A 21,579-nucleotide genomic window follows, 5' to 3' on the forward strand; every position below is an offset into this window, starting at 1 on the left:
TCTGGGAGCATGCACGCACATATTACACAGTTTTGCTTGTTGTGTATCCATGGTGGCACTGCCACAAAACATTACATCTGACAGAAAAGGGCCAGCTACATTTTTGTTGCTATGACAACAAACTACTGGAACTGGGTACGATTGGGGCTGCCACTGAACTTCCCTCACGCTCATGAATAAACTACTACTCACTGTTCACAAACAGTGCTTCGGAAACTTTCAATGTGGGTTTTGTTTGGAACCTTTGGGGGGACACAAAAAAATTAATTTCAAGGGAATTCTATTGTTGTGAATTTTCTGTGGATGTGCAAATTTTTTGCTACGTTTACATTATAGCCCATTTCAGCTAGGGGTAGGGGAAAAACATTTAGAGTATTTTTCCTCATGAGACTGCTGATATACTCATGACAGCAGGGGCATAGCAAGCTTTTCAAAAGTGCGGGGGATGGATGTGGTTTGTTTGTTAACAATAAAAACGATGAATACAATGACAGAAGGGTACAAAAGGTAGCCTATAACATACAAGATATAAAAAGCTTCCCATTTAAATGAGTGAAACTATAAAAGTATAAAGACACACTCGGTGCCGGTGGTAAGCTTGATATAGTGACATGGGTCTGACAGGACTGTGACTGCTAAATTTTGCTTACTTGCGCCTTGAAAAGGGGAGATATATATATTTAAAAAAATGCCCACACAAAGCTTTTTCTCTGGTGGTATAAATAATGGTACAATTTGCTGTTTTTAAACATTAAAATAATATACACTTTTCTTTCATAGTTCTTCAACAGGTATGCAAACAATGACATAATTTCTCACTTTTTTCTCCTCAACAGGTACAATCAAACACAACAGGTAAGTATCCACAAAAGTATTCAGCTAATCAACAAACAATGCTCAAAATATCAAAATCAATTGCACTGGCAATAAACCCATAAACACACTGCTTAACAATGACAATTTGTCCCTCCTCCTCGTCAATTCCCTGCCTTCTTCATCACAGTTACTTTATACATTGCATGCCACATACATAACCGAATTTAGCTATAGCTGCTGAACAAAATCCCAATTAGCATTGGTCTAAAAAACGATATATAATACAGAAAACACTCGACATGTCAACAAAACATAAACAGAACATCTTCCCAAACACATATCAAGCTTTATTTAAAAACCGCATAAACACTCATTCAAAGTACCTGGAAAAGGGAGATGTAAATCATAAGTTCCCGCCTCCTCAGCACAAGCTGACCGATAAATCTAACACACCAAGAAAGGCGGGACTTAAGGCAGAACAGCCAATCATCAGCCGGTCACACTCAAAGCCGGTGTCATGTTGGAGAGGGAGGGGAGAGCCGCAGCGAGCGCAGACACAGAGCGGTATGGAGCCAGAAATATGACAAAACAATCTGAATTTGAATTTCGTAAATATGAATTATTGACAAGTGTTTTTTTAACAAAACTGAATATTATTTGGGAGTTAAAATAGTTTTGAATTAGATTTTGATTTCGAATTTGAATTTTTTTACTTGAATATTGAACATTTGAAATTTAACACAATTGCTTTTTTTTAAGGCAGCGTTTTATAGGCATGCATTTTCAAACAACATATTTTTTGCTCTGAATTCTTACATTGCACATATCCAGTTTTTTTTAAATACAGCCTCACGTTTTCAAGATGAAGAAGAAATTCGGAACATCAAATTCAATTTTCTAAAATTCAAAACGCAGAAATTCAGATCGTACAGAAAGTAGGTCAGAGGTCGTCCACAGGGAAGAGTAGAAGATCTCGGAAAAGTCAAACGGAGCGCTTTGGCCACAATGGCCAGTTATTTGTTCTTATTATCCAATCAAACTCCAAACATGCTGTTTTGGAGAGTGGAACTTCTTACATTGCAATAAAAAGGATTTACATTTTTCAAATTGCGACCACGCCCACAAGACTACACGGGTTGATCGTTTGTTGTTGCTGCAGCATAGCCAAGCTCATACCGCTGCAATCTTAGGCAGCTGCCCGGGATGTGTGCGCTCACTGCCTGCGTTTTTGCCTGCTATGCCTCCACTGTTTGCGCTCACTCCCAGCGTTTGCTGTTGGTGCTTTTACCCACAGTGTGCTTAGTGCACGCTCGCTGCTAGCTGCCCCACTATGCGCGCTGGCTTCCAGCGTTTGTGGGTGCATATACATTTAATATATTAGACATGTATACAATTTTTATAAAGAACGTTTGTGGGTCCTGCAAAGTCAATGACATACGTGGCACGCTGCAATAAAAGTTATGTACAACATTTAATGCTACAATAGAGAGAAAATGAATAAACTATGTAAGCTACAGACTGCATTTAGACTGAAATAAAAACTTTAATAAAAAATAGTGTGTAATAGTACTGTTGTCTATTCTTTGGCTAAAAGGATTTTTTTGTCAGTGCAGCCAGCATGCCAGTCGTAAACATTAATCATGTTTAATCAAATCTTATTTTCACTATATTATGAATGGAATTTGATCATAATGGCTGACAATGCCAGATATGTGTTCACAGCTAAAGACTGAACACAGACAAACAATGAGATAGAGAAATGAGGAGAAAAATATAAAAGCTATTGTTGTGTTATTTCTATGTACATTTTTTAAATGACAAAGACTGCAGTTTTAAAGTACTTTTATTCATTTATTTATATGAAGTACAAGTAGCAATGAGGTACAATTAAAACAAAAAGATTTTCATTTAGCAAACGAACACACCTCCATCTTAAGCTAAATATAGCCTACTTTGTCAACGCAAAATAAAAAAGCTATCAGTTTATGCGTTTTAGTGAATACAGTCTAAATGAAATAAAAATAAACACATTTTCTATCTACTATACAGTAGCCTGCAAAACGAACGCAGCAAAATGCACCTGGATATTAAGGTATGGCGTTTTCAGTCATATATTACTCAACATATTATTTATAGTGAACTATATCCACAACAAACTTACATTATATCCTGAGGAATAAATGCTCTCTTGTTATCATTATCAAAATGTTTAATCTGCATGTAACAGAAAGTGCATAACCATACAAAAACACGAACATCATGGTTGCTTTACTGACAAAACGGGAATATAACATAAATCGATGGATTTGTTGGTTCAGCAGAACGTCCAGTCATTGAATGTGTGGTTTAGTGGTCTGGCACAGCAGTTAGGTGTGTGCTCCTTTCTGACTGACAAAGACTGGAATTGGCTCTAGTCATAAGAAAACATCTTTACGTGTGTTGTGTCCAGATTGTTTCAGCTGGTCGTTAAATGTGTCCTGGATCAAAGTTATAGCATTTCAATACTATTACACACTATTTTTTATTACAAAAGTTATTATTTCAGTCTGTAGCTTACATAGTTTATTCATTTTCTCTCTATTGTAGCATTAAATGTTATACATAACTTTTATTGCAGCGTGCCACGTACTTCAATAAGCGGGTTTCCATCACTCTGGTTTTATTTGAAGTTTCGCATCAGAAACGAGTGATGGAAACGCCAAATTTTGAATTAAAAACCCTTAATTCGCAAAAAGTTTTTACGCTCGCTTGAGGTGGTTTTTCAGTTTTGCGAAAAAGGGTTAATGCGAATAATGGGAGATGGAAACGCATTTGCCGAATAAATTCCCCCAAAAAGCCACGTAACTGCACTACGAGACGGCGTAACCTGACTAACCAGAGAACTGATCTTGTTACACAGCATCAGAAATGTTGTTACGGTCATTCTTAAATGCCTGAGCAAAGTCGTCAAAGTATTCTGTAATTGCCTCTTAGAACTGTCACGACTGTTTCCCAAACAGCAGACATCCACAAAAGCACCGCATTTATTGTGTTTCGTAATCGTCTGCTTGCGCAAGTATTATTCTATATGAAAATCATTATATTCAGTGGCTTCTCTTACTTTTCTTACTGATATTTAGTGGCAGTTTATTAGGAATTGACGGTTGACTATTTGGATGGAAACGGTGCTTATTCGAAAATGTTTTATGCGATATTCCAATTTTGCGCATAAGCTAAATTCGCAACTTTGGATGGAAACCCTGCTATTGACTTTGCAGGACCCAGAAACATTCTTTATAAAAATTGTATACATGTCTAATATATTAAATGTATATGCACCCACAAACGCTCGAAGCCAGCGCGCATAGTGGGGCAGCTAGCAGCGAGCGTGCACTAAGCACACTGTGGGTAAAAGCACCAACAGCAAACGCTGGGAATGAGCGCAAACAGTGGAGGCGTTTGTGCAAAACTGCCGAAAAACTGCAGAAAAAGTGCGGGTGTTGAACCCTCTCACCGGGAAAAGCATGCCAGGAATAAATGAAGAGTTTGGTTACAAAATGAGATAACTCTGTTATAAAAAAAATTCAAAAATCATGATTTTTACTGTTATCATGTTTTTACAGTGTACTGCAGTTTGATTGATATTCATTGGAATGCACAATAAAAAACGACTTTTGAAAAAAATTAAAAAACCGAACCAAACTCTTCAAATATAAGTTATACAATATACAGTATGTGACATGAATATTTTGAGAAAACAAGGATTGGTCACCATTAAAAGAAAAATTATAGTACCAAAATATAAATCAAATCCAGTTTTTGTGTACTGTACATTTATCACAAAGTATAAATGTGAATAATTTATGAATGATTCACATTTATACTTTGTGATGAAAAGAGCAACGTCAATATACTTTTTATATATACATTTTTATTTCATGGAGGAATGTTATTTGTTTCAGTCAACATGAGGGTGATTATAAAATGATATCTTTTTTTTATAATCCCTTCATTCACTGTTATAACAAGTAGCAAAGAGTGAATGAAGGGATTATCAAAAAACAGTCATTTTATAATCACCCTCATGTTGACTGAAACAAATAACACTCCTCCATGAAATATAAATGTACAAGAATATTGACCTTGCTCTTTTCTGCACAATAAAACTAATAGGGGCCAAAATCTCCTTTTGTGTTCCACACATGAACAATCTCTTTACGTAGCAGGGTTTCCATCCAAAGTTGCGAATTTATCTTATGCGCAAAATTGGAATATCGCATAAAACATTTTCGAATAAGCACCGTTTCCATCCAAATAGTCAACCGTCACTTCCTAATAAACTGCCATATCAGTAAGAAAAGTAAGAGAAGCCACTGAATATAATGATTTTCATATAGAATAATACTTGCGCAAGCAGACGATTACGAAACACAATAAATGCGGTGCTTTTGTGGAGGCCTGCTGTTTGGGAAACACAGTTGTGACAGTTCTAAGACGCAATTACAGAAATACTTGACGACTTTGCTCAGGCGTTTAAGAAAGACCATAACAATATTTCTGATGCTGTGTAACAAGATCAGTACTCTGGTTAGTCAGGTTACGACATCTCATAGTGCAATTACGTGACTTTTTGGAGGAATTTATTCGGCAAATGTGTTTCCATCTCCCATTATTCGCATTAACCCTTTTTCGCAAAAATGAAAAACCACCTCAAGCGAGCGTAAAAACTTTTGGCGAATTAAGGGTTTTTAATTCGAAATTTGGCGTTTCCATCACTTGTTTCTGATGCGAAACTTCAAAATGCGAATAAAACCAGAGTGATGGAAACCCGCTTAATGACAGCAGAGCTCTCAATGGACTTGATTTTATTCAAAACAGGCCAAAGAGATTTTTCAAAAAGCAAACTAGGCCTATATACAGAATAAAAAAACAATCAGATGCACCTCTCTTCTGATTTCAGTTCTGGCACGCAGAGTACAAATAACAGACCTTTGTCTAGATGTCAACATCGGCATAAAAAGAGATCAGAGTTTGTCCCTCCTTTCCAGCTCTTAAAAAAATGACTTGTTTAGTATCCATTTCCTCAGTTCCCATGACAACAGCGTTAGGGCACACCAGGGCATGTATATACGGCCACCCAATCAGCTGGTCTGTCTAGAGATCAAAGTATATGGTCCATCTTTTCAGCCAGCAATTTCAGAAAAGGCCATAAGCAATGATAGCAAGGCAAAGGTTCGATGTCCAAAGGGGCCGGAGTGCACAGCTATCCCTACAGGTGCCGTAGTCCTTGGGCAAGTTCATTCCATATGAACCGCTCCCGCCCATAGGCAATTACCAAAGAAAGGAGGTAACATTTCAAAGTGCTCATTTTGCTTTAGTCCCTTGTTCCTGGGTTTCCTGGTTCCCTCGTGTGATCTGAGCTAAGTGAAGGTGACCGGACCACTCTGAGCCTGAGGCTCTCTGAATGAAGTCTGCTGCATAGAGGAGACCTCTACTCTCAGAAGTCAGGCTTAAAACAGCGCTGGCCCCGGGCCCCTACATTTAGAGCATACAGCAGCATGCTAAGATATACTTTGGCAGAGTGGCCTCCTCTCTTTCTCGCTCTCTGTTTTTTTTATTAATTACGTGGTTGTTGCCATTGACCTGAACAATGACTGATGGGAGCCAAGAAGACTTCCTTATGATCATTTATATCCAACATTGCAAAGTATCTGTAGAGTATTGCTTAATTCCTATAATCGTAAAGGAATATGTACAGTATTTCTTGGATGTATAAATTGCACTTTAGCCCATAAATTATATAGCATTGCAGTTTTGTGTAAACAAATGTTTTAATTAGAACAACATACTTCTAACAGATCAAATGATTTAAAAATTGTTGTACAGTAATCCTTGAAAGTATTTCATATACATTTTTGATAAAATATATCTACAAAAATATTACTAGAAGTCTATAGGGCAATCGTACACCTACATGTACAGCTTACAAAATTTGTATTATATGCAATGAATTCTAGTTATGCTCCTACAATGCCTCTGCGGATATTGTTATGAATATTGTTGAACATTAATTATAAGTAAACCACTGTAAATTTGACATACCGATTGTTGACATTGCATTTGGGGTACTTTTTGTAGGTAAAGTAAGCTCAATCTATCAGTTTTTTTGTCTTTTGAGTGTTTACAGAATCACCAGACTCTCCGCTCCAAAACTCCTAGACTTTGGCACAGATGTGAAGTCACAAAATCTCCATTGCCAATATGCCATGTCATAAACCTCCACACTTATAGTCTTCTACCCTGTGGCCCTGTGACTTATCTTCAGCAAAACAGAGGATGGGCCGCTCGCCATCAACCCAAAGACGGTTACCACATGTAAAACGAAAGGAAAAACATCCCGGTATTGTCGCCCAAATTTTTCATGGCCCTTCACTGTTCACCATCATGAGAAAAAAGAACATCCTCTAGTCATTAGGAGCATTTCAAAGTCAATGTGTCCTCCAGCGGCTGCGGTTTGACAGGCCCTGCCAGTGTAATGTGACTGAAGGATGATGGTACCATGATTAGACAGAAGCTCCAGGGAGAGGCCGTGCCTCCACAGATCCATGCACAAAGCACGGGACGAGGGGTAGGAGAGGAAGTCGAGAAGGGGACCGTAGGGTTGGCAGTCCAGGACCAGATACATATTTATCAAATCTGCCCTTTTGTGATCTGTTGAAGTCAAAACACAACCCACTTCTGTTCATGAAACCTTCACAAGAAAGTCTATTGCTTCCTTGCTGTGTCCCTTAGCAACATTGTGTTCTGTCTTATCATAAAAACGGCTTGGTGAAAGGAAACTCCTTGTTCCTTCTCTGGTAATTCCCATTATTTTGCATTCAAAATGGACATTGTGATAAACCGTCTCAGGTGTTTGAAATGTGAGAGGTGCGTTTTCGTGAATACCTGACTTCTTTGATTGTATTCAGAGCATGAATTAGAGGAGTCAGCATGTCTGTGTCTAACCCGCAGCATGCTCGATCTCAGCTTAGTACCTCCTGATCAGCTTTCGCTCTCTATAAGGGCCCCTCACATAATAATCTTGGGCACTTAATCATCACGATAAGGGGGTAAGAAAGAATAAAATGTTCAAGGTTGGTAACCGAAAGATTGCATATATAAACTTACCCAACATGACCCATGACCCAACAGTCTGCCTTTAAGCAGAACATTTAAAACCAGGTTGTTCCGTGCTAAACTCAAAAACATCTTGAACCAGAATTTTTTGTTGGTCTTAGTTGGTTTAAACCAATGTTAATATAAATATTAATCTAAATGTTATTTGGGAAACCAAATAAAAAAATTAGAATGTTGCCTTAGCAATAAAAATACGTTTCAGCCAAGGCAGTAAAATTATTAACTGAAGATAAATAAAAAATGAAACAAATAAAAATAGGTGAAACTTATAGTAACATAATCATAGCTAAATATAAACAAAATAATTAGTAAATAATAAAATAAAATATCAAGGGCTCACATCACAACAGCTATAAATTAAACTAAAATATGAAAAAATTTGAACTATAATATAATTCGAAATATAATACTACAATAAAAATTGAAAACTAAAATAACTTAAACTGGTCTTTATCTGGTTTTCCAGCTTGGTCAACCTATACTAAAAAATGCTGGGTTGTTTTTTTAACCCAACCGCTGGGTTGAGCCTGTTGGGTTTTCTCAGTGTTGGGTAGTTTTTTGTATAACCCAATCGTTGGGTTACCGGATGGGTCCAATTGAGTGACAGTTCAGAGAGTAAACCCCTCCCCCTCCTCGACGCCTCAGACAAACTCAACTCTACCTTCGCGGGCATTTTGAATCACCACAGGAACAAGCGAAGACAGCTGTTATTCGGAGAAAAAAGGTATGTTTGAGAGTTTTTAATCTATAAAACTATCACTGTACATCAGAAAATGCATAAGTATGCAAAATTCGGCGGTTCACATTAGGTTTGAAAAGTACCATTTAGCTTAGTTAGCTTTGGTTAGTCTGAATGCCCACGCTGTTATAACTTAGAACTAAGAATAATTAAAACGTCCTTAATGGTCTACATTTCCTCTGAAATTTGTGACTTGTGTGAGTCATTTAGTTCGGTAAGTGCATCTATATTAGGTCAACACGCGAGCGTCGTGTCAAAAAGCAAATATCCAGCTAATCATATTTTTTTTAATAATTACTTCTAGTTTTCGGTCACGGAACGTAGTTTTAACAGTCTTTTAGACGAGAATGTAGTTGTTTAGACCTTAAATATGCGATTTATATATAAACATAGCGCCTTTTTGAGAATTTGTTAAGACGCTGTCGGAGATGTGAGCTTCAGGCTGTCAGCGGTCGTTCAGCACTCGTGGCTCCGCTGAGAGCAGCTTTATCTCGCCAGTGTTTCGGGAATATGCCGTGCCTCGTATAGTGGTTAACCGTGCGATATAATTAATTTTGGGTATATGAAACGAGCAATCATTGGTCTTATTATTCTACGTGTTCCCGAGTTAGTCGAATGAGTTTAAGTGTTGTGTTAACGTTTATAATATTTTATTTTTTAAGTCTATACTTAACTTTCTGTAACGTTACTAGAGACCTAGAGCTCACAGCCTCTGGCACTTTTCTTTTTTCCCCACTGACAGGGTGCAGAATAACAGCTAATAATAATGGATAATTCTGTTCAGGAGAAAGAGGAATGGAACTTCGATGTCCTGATACCAAGCTTAAAGGTAAACGTTATTTTGGTAAAATGCAAATGTGTTTTTTTATATGTTCATTATAACCCATTGTGCTCTGGGGTATGCCAGTTTTCTTACATTCTTCTCTTCTTGTCTCTTTTCTTCTCTCTTACTCTCTTTATAGATGAACAAATTGATAAAGAAACCCTCATGCTGGACATCCACTTCCCGAAGTGCACACCACACTGTTGTCTACTAACTCCCAGGAAAAGATAGATCCTGTTCAGTAAGACTGCTCCGTGGATATGTCAGGTCGAGCAGTACTGGAACCAAAACAACTAACGCTCTTTAAACTGTTTTGTGAGTTCATATGACGAGGAAAGTTCTCGGACTACTACATTCCTTGCAAATGTCAACCAATACCATCAGAAAATAACGTTTTTACCAAAGGTTTTTACTGTACTAGCTGCACCGATATCAACATTTGGTGGTTCAAATACCCATGTGAGGTCTCTCTTCAAGTTAAGGTATTGTTTGTACATTTTAATTCACAGAAATCCTACAAAGTATGTCGCCTCCCAAAAACGGTGTCCTTTTTTCACATCCTAACACGTGTTTATTTTCCACACACGAGTGTTTTTATGTCACATCCATAACGCAATGTATAAATAAAAATGTTTGTTAAAATCTAAACTTATGTAATTTATTTATTGATGTTGTTTATTTTTTTGATGTTATTCGGTTTTATTGTTCATTGAGCATTAAAATATTGCATGCTTTTTATGAATTCCTTTTGTCTTGCATTTCGATCCTTAATAAAACTTCAACTTTTGATTCTTACTGTTGACTCCAGTAATTCTCTGTGATTTTATTATTATTTTCAAATATTTCGGGTTTGTTTTAAACCAGCAATGTAATTTTTAAGCAATAGTTGAGTTAAATAAAACAACCCGGCATGTTGGGTTGGGTTGGGTTTGTCCATATTTGACCCAGCGTTGGGTTACCAAAATAACCCAAATTGGGTTATTTTAACCCAGCCATTTTTTAGAGTAGTTAAGATAGTAAGTTGGACATTTGATTTCCAGGCCTGGCCAGCAAAACAAAGCCCAAAATGCCCTGCTTATTTTCAGCAGTAAAAAGTGCCATCTAAATGACAACCTACAAATAAAAATAAATGTGAAACCATTTATTATGTTGACTACAGATGTAGAAATATCATCTATCATGTCATAGAAATAAACTAGCTCCATATAATACTACGCACACCTACACAATAAGCTATAACTGGAAGCTTGTATTTGTACAAACAGACGTTCTTAGTGCCACTGGTCATCACAGTATTTTGACGGATGCCTTTTGCTACCAGCTGACAAAATGTCACAACAAGTTTAAAGTAATTTTTTGTAAGTCACTTTTTGTCAGGCAAGAAATGAATATGAATGTAGATGTATTTATTATACACATTAAAACGTTAGAAGAATATTGATTGGCTAAACCCGCAATGCATTTGTGTGGTCCTGTCCGTAAAACTGTCACTAAAGCCAGCTGCATTTCAGATGGGAGAAACCAGACCCATATAGTACACTCATGACTGCTATAGCTGGCCGATCAGAAGCCACATCTCAGATGACCAACGCTATGAATGGAGTGTCCAAAGCATCAACCAAAAGTACTATTAAGGTATGAACGCCACACTACCCTTAACATAAGCAGCAACACAAAAAAACATCCTTATTCATAGAAGTGATATTAGGACACCGCCACGACTGTGTTTTCTCTAGTGTTTCAGCGCTGACATCATACAGGAAGGTATTTTTCCCCTTTGCATTGCCAAAAAACAGGCCCACGCATGGTCCAAACAGACCAAAGGCAGACATACAGGAGCAGAGGGACACGCTCATGAAAAGTGGCTGGATAAATTAAACAGAGAATGTAAAGAGATATGAAAGATGAGCCTTCGTACTTGGAGATATGGAGAACCGAGGAACAGTTGGTTGTAGTCATCATAGCAGACCTGGATACACAGTACACCTAAGAATGCGGTGATGTAATCAGTGTATGTGTAATGATATACTCTGTGCCAAGGGAACAAAGTTATTTAGATCCATACAGGTGATTTTATTTGTGGTGGGAATTGTTTTGCCTGAGAAGCAGATGCTGGCTTGTGAACACTGCTGATGACTGTGCTGTAAAGTAAAAGTGCACCTGAGGTTTTCCTTTAAGATATCTTAAAACACTCCGTTTTGAAACGAGGTGATGTTTGAACGGAATTGTTTCAACATCTCGTTCACAATTATTTATGTATTATTAATATGTTAAATAACAACTACTAATACTTATAATCACCATTAACAATAAATAAACAGTCATTATGAGACCTCAAGTTTCATCATTGTAAATATAATCTACATGAAACAGCTTCGGTCCTAGTTTCTGTTTAATTTAAACAAACAGAGCCACAGTTGGCCAAGAATTTGCTCACTGCTATTGCCAACCCATTGCTAAGACAATCTGAGTTTTAAGCACGCAGGTCCTTTTACTTTACTTGTGTTAAGAAAAGTAACCATAAGAAACACCAAGAATCAAAAGCAACACCAATAGCTTGGTATCAAGAGTAAACTGTCCTTGTTTATTCAATTTTACAAAACGGTATAATAGTCCAGTGGCAAAAATGATCAAATTACTCACTGTGAGTAATGGGAATGATTCAAAGGAATGACATCATCACTCAAGAGATGCTTTAGCTCAAGAAATCACAGCTGCTCCATGTACTCCAGTAGTACAGATAACTACAGCTAATCATTACAACATCATGCTAACTGAAGTTTAGCATTGTAAGTTTTACAGTATAATAATACTAGTATAATATACTTGCACAGTGCCCTACAGGTTAAAAATATATACCTACCCTCCACACATAGATATTCGATCAGCACCGACCACTTTCACCAGCAGCCAGGCAGTAAATATTTATGAAAAATAACAACAGTCACTGACTCACACTCCGAGAGAAGAGGTCAACCAATCAGAATCAGAGCTGCAGACCAATCAGTCAGACTACAGAATGACATCACGAGTCATGACATCAGCCCCTGAAACTGAACACCCCGCTCGTGGCTTTGCTCTTTCCTCTGAAGCAGGTTCAAGGACACAACGAGGAAACACAGTGTTCTGACTGTTCTCATGTCAGTAGAGCTGGTTTTGTGGTCTGAAATGCATTAACTTGCATGACATCATAATCAGTAAAAAATGTGGCATAAAAGTTACAATGTCGGACTTGTTTTCACAGTACTGTGAAGTGGATTCACATATTCAGACAGATCCTCAGTCATTGTATATTATAGTCAGGTTATGAACACAGTATGTACAGTTAGGGCCATAAATATTTGGACAGAGGCACATTTTTTGTTATTTTAGCTGTGTGTCAATATGTTTTCGAGTTACAGTTTTATAATAGATATTGTTATAAAGTGCACACTCTCAGCTTTATTTAGAGTGTATTCACATCCAGATTAGTTGAAGGATTTAGGAATTACAGCTCTTTAATATGAAGCGCCCCCCTTTTTCAAGGGACCAAAAGTAATTGGACAGTTGAATAAAAAGCTGTTTTATTCACATGTATGGGCTTTTCCTTAAATAATTTTGTCATAAATGAAGCATGTTAAAGGTCTGGAGTTGATTCTACATGTGGTGTTTGCATTTGGAAGCTGTTGCTGTGAACCCACATCATGGGGTTCAGGGAGATCTCCATGCAAGTGAAACAGACCATAGTTAGATTTTAAAAACACTACACATCCGTCAGAAAGATGCCAGGAACATTAAGAGCGGCCAAATCAACAATTTGGTACATTCTAAGAAAAAAACAACACACCGCTGAGCTCAGTAACAAAACAATCCTAGGTGTCCATATGAGATATGTCCATATGTTAAAAAGGTCAAATTAACACTCACGGTCTATATATAATATAAACACTGTGAGAGTTAATTTGACCCTTTTTAACACTGGCGATTTTGCTGTGTAGTTTTCCGCCCGACAGACACAACATACCACGCATACACACACGCACACGCCTACCACCATCTGTCCAGGCTAACGTGCAGATCACAGGCAGTCTGTGGTAAACCTGCCCTCACCACAGTCTCTCACCACCAAAAACACTTCTTACTTTGAGTGGATATGCAATGAGGTTCTTTAGATGATCTAAGAGATGATAAGGTAAAGATCCTTTTTTTAGTTCACAGCAAACTTTGGTGCGTACAGCAGACACTTTTCTAATGTTTGTTTGTGGAGTGTCTTCCTTAGAGTTTTTTTCCTGTTAACAAAGCAGTCATACAGGAAAAAGCTTAAAGTAAAAAATTAAACATCACGCATAACATCTCTGTAATGGCTTAAGTGCTTCTCCTAGACAGCAGTGAAAATAGACAGCAAATTGAGACTTTTGAGTCTGCTTCTTAGATTTTGAGAAACCGACTCGGGTTATCTTGGTGTCTCCAACAGTTTTAAAGGAGACCTCAACAACATCTCAAACCGTGCACAGATTTGCTCAGACAACAAAGTCTACACTTAAAAGTCTCAATTTCAACATTAACAATTTATATAAAAAATTTCCATGTACGGGTTATCTGAACTACTCTATCCAAAATCATTTACAACTCTGTATTCTTACTGCACACCAACAATTGTTTCATTTGTGTCAATTTTTTCCACCTAAAGATTTTTAAATGAAAAACACTGGAGACCAAGTTGAATCTAAATAGCACAATGTACAACTGAGAACTCAATAAAGTCTGCTTAGCAACCTCTGAGCAAAAATTTGTCCTCCACACATTGTCATACACACAAACACAAGCAAGTATTCCTCTCTTGTGGAGTGATGACTCATTTCCACATTGCTCGTCTTCAGACATATGAGAAGACTGTCCCTACACCCCAAACACATTCCAGCCTCCTTTTGTTAAAACCCTTCCAATAAAAACAAAGAATCACAAAAGCATGCACTCTGAAAATCATGCACTGGTGTCCATGTGTATTGCCCAAAAGATCAACAATCAAGTCACCTTTTAATGCTAATCCACTTTCAAAAAGACCATCCACATGTATTCCACTGCTCTTGATGACAGTGGGTCAGTTCCTATACTTCAGCCCCTCCATTTCTGCCTGAGCAGTGTTCATAAAGTGACCACAACAACAGAGCTGCTGCGTTCCTCCGCTCTCACCCTCTCTCTTTCCTCCCTCTCTCTCTCTTTCTCAGTTTTCCAAGGCAGGGGTGTGCACTGAGGCTTAGGCAACCCCTGGAAGAAAATGCAGGCTCTCTGGGTCCTAGTGCTCATCAGATGCATTCAGCTGGCATTGTTTCCGGCTCAGGGGGAAGCCCTGCTCACCTGAGTATCATTGATGTGCCAGGACTAGGGGATTTGAGGACAAGCCATTATGTTGATGGCAGACCTAATGTTGATATGGTCATATTTTTGGATGGTATATGGCTATTCAACGGAAAACAAACAGCTGTCTCTAACAAATTATGTTTTTATTCTACAAAACTTTTCCAAAAAAAATCAGGATTGCTCTCATGTCAAGGGGCATGTGTCACGATGAAATAAAAAATGTCAATTCTTAATAATAATGTATCTGTGCAGGTCAGGAATTCATGTCCACTCATAATCTTTCATCAAAAACATTAAAGTTTGCGCATCACAGGCAGTTTCTGCTAATCTCATATTAATCTTGAGTGCCTATACAGTAGTATTGCATGCGTCGTATCTTCAAAGAGTATTTAGTTTGATCAAATTTATAAAAGAGAGATACAGCTGTACGATTATTTCCGGAAAAACACGAGCTACTAGAGGTGGGACTAGTGGGATGGAACTATAACAAGAGCAAGCAACACATCATCACATTAATCCCTTCGTGTTTTGAACATTATGCATGTACACGCCGATTGCCAACAAAACACAGACGTATGATTTACACCCGTTTCACACAGCAGCAGTGTGTAAGCAGCGCATATTTTTTTGGCAGCGGCTATTTGCACTAAGTGTAAATAGCAAATGATGCTATTTACACTAAGTGAAAATAGCGACAGATGCTATTTACACTAAGTTTAAATAGTTGTAAATTCTGTTTACACTACGTGAAAATGGCAGCATTTCTTAGCGATATGCTATTTACACTAACCAAAAATAGCTGTAGGGCCTATTTTCTTTGGATTAGTAGTTAGATGCTTTTTACTTATAAATAGTGGCAGATAACTTTACTATTTGCACCTCAGTATTGTTGTGCATTAAACATTATGCAATAATAACAGACAGTAAATCATTATATTTATAAAAATTATTCAAATAATGGCAACTTATTGAGATATTAAAGCCCTATACCTACCCCTAACCTTACCCTAAACCTAAAGTTTATGAATAAAAAATAATTTTAAGTCTTAAATCAATTTTATTGAAAACAAATGCCTTTATGATCTGTAAAGCAATAAAAAAGGTTAAAGAAGGTTTTCAGCGGGATTAGAAGCCCGGTCTCCGCACTATACAGAATTTACATTTTATGCCACTCGAGTCGCTGTTTGAAATGGCGTCAATCTTACACTTTCTCTATTACAATCACATATTGGTGGGCGGAGCTAGTGTAAATAGTCTCTGCCAACAAAGCGGGCTTTTTGTACTCAGTGTAAATAGACACTACGTATTTTTTTCGGTGTACATGTTAACAGATGAGAGCATTCATACCCCACACGTAAGCGGCACGTAAGCAGCAGTGCAGTAATCATTTCGGCGCAGAGTCTATCTTTGCTGCGCTGCTCATGCTCAAAGCGACAGTGCATACTTTATGGACAAAATCCACATGGATTGACAGGAAAAAGTAACACTTTTAACTTTAAAGCATGTAAGTGATGTCTAATGTGTTTTTAACAGTCGCCATTTCAAAAACACTTTTGCAAGGAGTTTTATGGCCAAAACCACAACAGCACATTTAAAGGATTTATAATACAAGTCTATCTTAAATGTTATGCTTATATTTCATATGAAGGAGTGGAAAACGATTGCATTATGCTGTCAGGCTGGACTGGCGCTGCAGGAGATGCCGGCTGATGCCGGCAGGGTCAGCGCTGCGGGAGATGCCGGCTGGACTGGCGCTGCGGCTGATGCCAGCGGGAACGGCGCTGGGGCTGATGCTGATGCTGGTGGGACCGGAGCTGGAACAGATACAGGTGGCATCCGCGATCCCTTCCTCCACCTCTATCTTCGGGACCGGACCACTGGGTTCGTGGCAGGCTGAGGAGAAGCGGTAGGCAGTGCGGCTGGCTCTGAGCTGGAGACGTCTGACGTGGAATCCCACAAATCCCTTCTCCCACGCCTTCCTTGACTGACTGGCGGGGCAGGACCTCCAGGAGTCAAGGGGAACCGAGTAATCCTAGGGGATGGGAGGTAGGCAGGAACGTGAGGAGTCCCGAAGGCAGCTGGAGGAGAGGCCGTTGACCAGCTCCTGGAAGGACCCCCGAATCATCCTCTCCCATTCTTCCAGAGGTGGTGGATTGACGAGGCCCGCAAGGAAGTATGCATTCATGAGCATCTATGGGAGAAAGCCCCGCCTTGCCACCGATAACCAGGCATACTCAGCCAGGCCCTATCACCCTGAGGAGGGAAAGGGCCGTCGCACTTCTGGATCATGGCGGAAGTCGACTGCCACCAATGCTGGTGGTCAGCCGACTCCCGCCTAGCCGGGGATGAGATGCTGCCTGCTGGGTTCATCTCTGGGCCGGTTCGTTCTGTCACGATTCACAGACAGATCCCAGACGCAGTCAGCAAAGGTAGGGAAAAAAGACCTTTAACAAACAATAAACCCACGATGGGGCAAACAACAAATCAAAACAAAGCTTAAAACAAAAACTTCCCACGAGGGGGCAAAACAAACAAAGTCCAAATGACAAGAATAATATGTCCACTAAACACGACAAGGCAAGACTGGAACAACTCCACTTGGACTTTGAAAATGAACAATGACGAACAGGCAAGGGACAGAGAACACGGGGGCCTTAAATGGGGAAAACTAATGAGGAGTAATGAAACTGGGCAGGTGAGGAGAATTAAACACTAAGGTTGAGATTACCGGGAAACAAGGGGGCGGGGCCAAGGCACGCGACAGGAGAGCACGTGGCGCAAATGCAACGTGCTTCCACACAGACACACAACAAGCACAAAAGACATGGTACTGTCATGACCCTGTCCACAGAACTATAAAACTCCTGACAAGAAGGACCGGATCATGACAACAAGCATCCAGAATTATAAAAAAACTTTCCGAAACAAGTTGGAGTGCTGGTGGAGTGTGTCAAGTACAGAAATACTATGTCATACATCCAACACGTTTTTTAACAAGTTGACCATGTTAAGCATGAGAAGCCAGCACGTTTAACAGTGTAAAGAAGTCAGAATGCATGATATAGCATGATACCTGATCTTTAACCTTTCCTCCCCCTCCAGAAAAAAAACATCTCTTCTCTGCATTACGCATGTCTCAATGTGAAGGCAAGACTATGGATCTTGACTCTTGGTCGAGTTCATCCAGTGCCGCAAGAACCGAGAGGCGGATGACATCAAATTACCACAGAAGAGATTAGAAAAACCATACACAGAAGTTTGCTTTCAAATCGCTCTTGCAGTACTTTGATCCGTCTGTCAGTTCTTGCGGCGCCACATTAAGTTAAACACATCTTTTATTAACTGTCCAATGGTCAGGCTTCCAATGATCCAATCAATTCCCAAAGGACAAAACCTAGCCCCACTGTAAAAGTTTCTCACATTAGAAACCATTATGTGACAATACAGAGAAAAATGCAACTACTTTAAAACTAATTTTACAGATTAATTTAAACATACAGTACAACTAAACAAAGCTACATTGATGACAAGAACCATATAAACTAGATATGTGAGCACTACTCTATACTGCACACTTTCTAAATTATATCTGTAAAACAATGTTTATTTATAACTTTTCAAGGGACATGAGCGTGTACGACCCTCACTGACTTCAGACAACGGACCGCTCTGACACAGTCATGGGAAAAATATGCAAGGAATGGGTAGGAAAACACTGTGTATTTTAAACAACATGCATGAAATACAGGCTTCACATAAGCTACAGGCTTCCATACTGCATTTCTATGTTTCTCAGGAGACTATAATAACAGGCTACACTAGAAGACAGTACATACCACTCTTCTGAGCAGATGCCAAGGGCACTGTAGATCAACGCAGACATAAATAACATTATACATCCACTGGCAGTCATAATTCCTTTTAGTGGGTTTTAAATACTTTAACAGTAGTTAAAAATTAGCATACATCACATAAATAAATCGGTTACTTATAAAAAAGACCTCCAAATGACAAAGACATCAACTGGAGATGAACCACAATTATAGGGTGAAAGACAGTATGATTGTGTGAGTGATAAATTGAAATGTTGGAGATTAAGTGAAAAAAGAGAGATTACAGGTAAAGCGAAAATGGGGAAAGAGATCTTTCCCTTGTAGGCTCAGATCGATAGTAATCCAGAGTGCACAAGCTGTGCATTTTGGAAAGTCTGAGGGGCCTAGAAAGGGTCCCTGCCTTCTAACACAGCCATTAATCAGACAGATGAGAGGAACCAACGTGTAAATGCCCACATACCTGTCCACGCACCGACACACTTACTGTAGTCATAGCTCCTGTGTAGTATTTAAAGCTTGTTTAGTCAGTCTAAATCAATTGAAAACACATATATATCATACAACATAGGTATTCAGGTTATATGACAGAGAGCGACCACCCCTTGGTTTAAGCAGTCCAGAGTAAACTGTTTAATCCGTAAAACCAGACTATTGTACAGAAACCAAAACTTCAATGATGTATTAATGGAGAAGGCCAGGTCTCCTCTGACGTGTACTCCTGCACTCAGTAACTTTTAATCAAAGTTACTGAGTGCAGGTGTAACACGCCAGAGGAGATTAGTGAGAAGAGAATACATTTTTACATTACTAGCCACAAGCCCAACCAATAACCAAACACAGACCGGAAGTAACTTTGGGCCAGGCACGTGTATCCGATGAAAGATGCAGTATTTATAGCATGTAATATGCATGTGCATGACATCAGTTTTCACAAATTTGGATTTCTGTACTGGATGTTCAAAGTAATTAAGTAGTTAAAGTAGTGTAAACTTAATTTTATATACAAATTGTACTAACTTAAATATTTGGACTTACTGTAATTAATTCTTACTTTTGAGTTAATTTAACATAATTTAAACAAGTAAATTCAACATGATTTGTTGAGAATGATTTTCAGTTTCAGTTTGCAGTAGGGCTGCATCTAACGATTATTTTGATAATCGATTAGTTGGACGATTATTTTTTCGATTAATCGGATAAAATGTAATTACATCTTTTGTAAATCAGATATGGGAAAAGTATACACAACTTAACTCATTAACCTTCTCCCAAAATGTTGTGAATGTCTCCATAATTAATACACCTGGTGAGTTGATTCAGGTGTGTCATATTAGAAGCCACTGTATGGAAGTATTTCAATGCCATTAGTCTTTGAAGCAAAAAAGCATGTTGAATTACCACTAATCAAAAATAAAGCTGTTGCATTACTAGTCCTTGCATTTTTAGAGTCTGCAATTCAATATGGTTGTATATTTAAGCTGCGAATATTTCAAATTGAAACATTTCACGCACAATTTCACCCTTAAAAAGTTCAATAATCAAAATTCGCCATTTAAATTTCACTTAAAAAATTCAACTTGTTTTAGAATACAACCTTTAATTTTCGACAGACAATTTTCAGTCCATATTATTTCGGTTTAAAAATTCGCTTCCACAAATTCAGTGGTTCAAATTCGACTTGAAATTCAAAGCTTCACATCCGGGAATCCCAGGAGAAGCAATAGAGCGCCGATTCCGCCAATGCATGATCTCTACCTGCTGCCTGACCGCTTCACCAGCAGGTGGTGCAAGTCGCTTCTGACGAAGACCAAAGCAAGAAATGCAGATACTTTTTAAATGTTTGCAGCACAGTCCACTCATCTGCTCGATTAAGTGAATTTATTTGATCTCATAGATCTCTTATGCATCATCAAGAAAAAAATAATTGTTTCTTGTACTGGCAGCTTAGCTCACCACTATCAGCCCTGGAACGGTCATGGAGCACGGGGACAATTCCAGGTGGCCTGGAATCAGTGGACTATTCATACATTTATAATATTAATTTAATTATTTAAATATCCTACCCGATCTACTAGTACTGCCTATCTATAGTAAGAGTTTATGTTTGTATTTGGCTTGCTATTTATACGCATTCATTACTTTTCATTACCCCTTGGTATGGTGTGGGTTAAGTCGGTATGTACATAAAAAGTGCACGCAAAACACATGCGTATCATATGCACGCAAAATATAATTTCTGTAGCTCGCCAAATGCAAACATAAAATCGTGCTTTTGATAAGCACGATCTTAAGTCATCAAATAATGGTTTGAGTTTCGAGGATGAGAAAATTGTATGTTACAGTCAATTACTGACTCATGCTGTGTTTGAATAAAATAAGCTAATTGCATGAAGCTATTTGAATGACACATGCAATGGTATCTGATTAAATGTGCCAGAAAACAAGACAACAAGTTTTTAAATCATTACATTAGTTACATAACACCATCACATTAAACTTAACATTTAAATTCAAATAAAACATTTTATTTCGGTTTAAAACTAAATAGGAAAAATAGCAATAATTATACATTTTAAACAGACAATAGTAGTAGGCTAACTGAAATAGTAATGAAAACAGATGTAAGAACAAGCCATGAACAATTTTTCATCAGAACGTAAAATAATCTACAATATAAATAACAGTCTTTTCTTAAAAACGTAATTGTAAAATATTTAGTAAATGTAGGATATAAAAGTAACTTAAACAAAGGAATAACTACACCACTTAAAAGAGAAATATCAATGGAAATAATTATGCCTATACTTTTCATCTGAAATCTGAGAACGCAAACAAAATAAAGCCAATTATAACCTATTGTATGAACGAATGAA

General features: G+C 38.1%; 1 protein-coding gene across 3 annotated transcripts in view; it reads right to left on the bottom strand.

The window, feature by feature from the left end:
• The window catches only part of ches1 (checkpoint suppressor 1), a 63,826-nt gene that overhangs the window by 34,553 nt on the left and 7,694 nt on the right, over nucleotides 1-21,579 (bottom strand). The window contains exon 1 of one of the 3 annotated variants that reach the window (XM_057353060.1): nucleotides 14,547-14,731. The exons of 1 other annotated variant lie outside the window; for it this stretch is intronic. The gene's annotated coding sequence lies outside the window, so the exon portion shown is untranslated. Of the gene's footprint in view, nucleotides 1-12,396; nucleotides 12,637-14,546; nucleotides 14,732-21,579 lie in introns of those variants that run through there. One more of the 3 variants, XM_057353062.1, reaches the window with a different exon arrangement.

The sequence above is a fragment of the Triplophysa rosa genome, linkage group LG15 (genome assembly GCF_024868665.1).
Source record: "Triplophysa rosa linkage group LG15, Trosa_1v2, whole genome shotgun sequence".
In the NCBI taxonomy this organism is placed as follows: Eukaryota; Metazoa; Chordata; class Actinopteri; order Cypriniformes; family Nemacheilidae; genus Triplophysa; species Triplophysa rosa.